The following is a 4832-nucleotide window of genomic DNA, read 5'->3' as shown; positions in this document are numbered from 1 at the left end:
TAACTAGTTAAATAAAGGTTAAATAAAATACGAACCTGGAGAAGAGTCCCCTAAGCAAGCTGGTCCGGGGGCTCTGTTCACAAACACAAACAGACCCCACAGAGTCATCACCTACAGAGAGATGAACCTGGAGAAGAGTCCCCTAAGCAAGCTGGTCCGGGGGCTCTGTTCACAAACACAAACAGACCCCACAGAGTCATCACCTACAGAGAGATGAACCTGGAGAAGAGTCCCCTAAGCAAGCTGGTCCTGGGGCTCTGTTCACAAACACACCCCACAGAGTCATCACCTACAGAGAGATGAACCTGGAGAAGAGTCCCCTAAGCAAGCTGGTCCTGGGGCTCTGTTCACAAACACAAACACACCCCACAGAGTCATCACCTACAGAGAGATGAACCTGGAGAAGAGCCCCCTAAGCAAGCTGGTCCTGGGGATCTGTTCACAAACACACCCCACAGAGTTGTCGTGTCTTTGGGGTACCATTAAACTGAAGACATGTTTATCAATTAACTCCCTGTAATTATTATCACGCGATCAAACTGATTCATCGTTTAATTGTAATTAACTAGGAGATCGGGGCACCAAGGAAAATAGTCAGATTACAAAGTTATAATTTTCCTAATATAACTTTCCTATATTATAACATTATATATTATATTCTATTATAGTATAGGCCGATTATCTTCTGGTTTAAATGGTGTATTTTACCTCGCGTCCAGTCTCATTCCAAACGTCGTAAATTGTTGTATCTGCACGAACCCAGTCTTTACTAAGAGTCATCCATACATCAATTGTCTTAAAATCATTTATTTACTAAACTAATTAATTCACAGAAAGTATACAAACAGTAATTATCATCACAAAGAATTGGTAGAGTAATGTGCCCTAGTGGGCTAAAACAGGCATTGCTGGTGTCTTGTTGAACAATGGGTCATGAAGGGCAGCTGAGAAGACCCTACAGAGTTCATTAATATTAACCTGTTAGGGCTAGGGGGCAGCATTTGCACGTCTGGATAAAAAAAATGTACCCGATTTAATCTGGTTACTAATCCTACCCAGTAACTAGAATATGCATATACTTATTATATATGGATAGAAAACACTCTAAAGTTTCTAAAACTGTTTGAATGGTGTCTGTGAGTATAACAGAACTCATTTGGCAGGCAAAACCCTGAGACATTTTCTGACAGGAAGTGGATACCTGATGTGTTGTATTGACTTTAAACCTATCCCATTGAAAAACACAGGGGCTGAGGAATATTTTGGCACTTCCTATTGCTTCCACTAGATGTCACCAGCCTTTACAAAGTGTTTTGAGTCTTCTGGAGGGAGATCTGACCGAACAAGAGCCATGGAACGATGATGTCCCATTAGACACCTGGCGCGCGAGTTCATGTTGGGTACCCTCGTTCCAATACGTTATAAAAGAGTATGCATTCGTCCACCTTGAATATTATTCATGTTCTGGTTAAAAAAGGCCCTAATGATTTATGCTATACAACGTTTGACATGTTTGAACGAACGGAAATATATTTTTTCCCCTCGTTCATGACGAGAAGTCCGGCTGGCTTAGATCATGTGCTAACAAGACGGAGATTTTTGGACATAAATGATGAGCTTTTTTGAACAAAACTACATTCGTTATGGACCTGTGATACCTGGAAGTGACATCTGATGAAGAGAATCAAAGGTAATGGATTATTTACATAGTATTTTCGATTTTAGATCTCCCCAACATGACGTCTAGTCTGTATCGCAACGCGTATTTTTCTGGGCGCAGTGCTCAGATTATTGCAAAGTGTGATTTCCCAGTAAGGTTATTTTTAAATCTGGCAAGTTGATTGCGTTCAAGAGATGTAAATCTATAATTCTTTAAATGACAATATAATATTTTACCAATGTTTTCTAATTTTAATTATTTAATTTGTGACGCTGACTTGACTGCCGGTTATTGGAGGGAAACGATTTCCTCAACATCAATGCCATAGTAAAACGCTGTTTTTGGATATAAATATGAACTTGATAGAACTAAAAATGCATGCATTGTCTAACATAATGTCCTAGGAGTGTCATCTGATGGAGATTGTAAAAGGTTAGTGCATCATTTTAGCTGGTTTTATGGTTTTGGTGACCCTGTCTTTGACTTGACAAAACATTACACACAACTCTTGTAAATGTACTGTCATAAAATACTCTAAATTTATGCTTTCGCCGTAAAACCTTTTTGAAATCGTAAAACGTGGTTAGATTAAGGAGATGTTTATCTTTCAAAGGGTGTAAAATAGTTGTATGTTTGAAAAATTTGAATTTTGACATTTATTTGGATTCAAATTTGCCGCTCTTGAAATGCACCTGCTGTTGATGGAGTGCACCACGGGTGGCACGCTAGCGTCCCACCTAGCCCATAGAGGTTAACAATTGACAATTGAACGCTCACTCATTCGGGAACAATTGCAATCAAAATATATTTACGCTCAGTGTGTCGTCGGGATCCTTGTTGGAGCGTCGTTCTGTTTGAGAGTTTTCTCTCTCTCTCTCTCTCTCTCTCTCTCGGTTAGAATGGATCTTTCAAAGCGACATTCATTAATGTCGTCATAGAATGGTTGTTTCGTTGGTCTTCGCGTTCAATGATATAATTTACTTAGCTGCAGACTAATAATTAATATCAAAGACTTGTTCTTATTCTGTCAGTATCAATAGTCTAAAAGTTAACCACGTGGTATAGTTCACTTTCAGTAGAGTACTTGGATGGTCAAACCTATTGGCCAACTCGCAATAGAGTGGAGGCCGGGGTCCCTGGGGGCGTGCCGATGACTGAGTTAAGCTTGGTACAGAAATATAATTCTATCACATTAACATCAGTACATAGCATCTCAATGTATTACAAATAGCTTTATCCTTATTAATACATTCTATACAACCATGTGGATTGAAGTCTCAAGGCTGAGGCTATTATATAAACCGTTTTATGGTAATATGGCTATATTGTCTCTTCTGAGTATCACAAAATTGTACCAAGCGGACCAGTTCGTAGCTGGATTATTCACAAATCTTCCATACCTTCTTCAGAACACAAATGTCGCTTGGCTCCCCAATTCTGTGAGTTGGAAGAATTTCCTGTGTCTCTCTATGGGCCATGTGGCCAGAGACTCTCCTGGAATTTTACCACTCCTTCACACAGGGACTGGGTGGGGGGAAGGTAGGTTGGGGGATGGTGCAAAGGGGGGGAGGGGGTCAACTGTCCTCCCTGTACTCAAAGAGGCCAACGTCATGACAGAGTCATCACCTACAGAGAGATGAACCTGGAGAAGAGTCCCCTGAGCAAGCTGGTCCTGGGGCTCTGTTCACAAACACACCCCACAGAGTCATCACCTACAGAGAGATGAACCTGGAGAAGAGTCCCCTAAGCAAGCTGGTCCTGGGGCTCACAAACACACACAGACCCCACAGAGCCCCAGGACAGCAACACAATTAGACCCAACCAAATCATGAGAAAACAAAAAGAGAATTACTTGACACATTGGAAAGAATTAACTAAAAAAACAGAGCAAACCATAATGCTATTTGGCCCTAAACAGAGAGTATACAGTGGCAGAATACCTGACCACTGTGACTGACCTAAACTTAAGGAAAGCTTTGACCTTGTACAGACTCAGTGGACATAGCCTTGCTGCCGTAGGCAGACCTGGCTCTCAAGAGAAGACAGGCTATGTGCACACTGCCCACAAAAGGAGATGGAAACTGAGCTGCACTTCCTAACCTCCTGCCAAATGTATGACCATATTAGAGACACATATTTCCTTCAGATTACACAGACCCACAAAGAATTTGATAACAAATCAAATTTTGATAAACTCCCATATCTACTGGGTGAAATACCAGTGTGCCATCACAACAGCAAGATGTGTGACCTGTTGCCACAAGAAAAGGACAACCAGTGAAGAACAAACACCATTGTAAATACAACCTATATTTATGTTCATTCATTTTCCCTTTTTTACTTTAACTATTTGCACATCATTACAACACTGTATATATACATAATATAACATTTGTAATGTTTAATTCTTTTGGAACTTCTGTGAGTGTAATGTTTACTGTTTATTTCACTTTTGTATATTATCTACTTCACTTGCTTTGGAAATGTTAACATATGTTTCCCATGCCAATAAAGACCCTCGAATTGAATTGAATTGACAGATTCTTCCACTCTCTACTTTCAAGAACTTTTCCTCTACCTCCTCTTTCTCCCTCTCCCCTGTGACTTCTAAAAGAAGGCGCGAGAGGGAGAGAGATAGAGATATCTAAAGGAGGTTTGATCACGGGGTCCGCCTGTCACTGAGAGATGGAGTAAATCAGCTCCACGTGATCTAACTTCACCACACACACACACACACACACACACACACACACACACACACACACACACACACACACACACACACACACACACACACACACACACACACACACACACACACACACACACACACACACACACAGTGGAGCAAACCTCCCGGTCGGACAACGGCTCGGTTACTGTACTAGTGTAGCATCAATAAGACTCAGTTTACAGCAGATGTGTTTGATTCTGAGGCGAGAAGGCATACTCTGAATGTGAATAAAAGTAAAGTAGAATCAATAGCCAGGCCCAGGGGAAGGCTGTGAATGAAATAGTATGAGCGCCTCGTAGTCTGATCGATATATGTGTGAGTAGCTACTACTGTCTCAAATATAGAGCACATTTTCAAAGAGATCCCAGAATATCAACCTCCCATATAGAATCAGTTTGAATGAGTCATCATCCAGACTGGAGCAGGACTAAAGAGGTA

The sequence above is a fragment of the Salmo salar genome, chromosome ssa09 (genome assembly GCF_905237065.1).
Source record: "Salmo salar chromosome ssa09, Ssal_v3.1, whole genome shotgun sequence".
Lineage (NCBI taxonomy): Eukaryota > Metazoa > Chordata > Actinopteri > Salmoniformes > Salmonidae > Salmo > Salmo salar.
The sequence above is the reverse complement of the archived record's forward strand: the minus strand, read 5'-3'. Positions refer to the sequence as shown.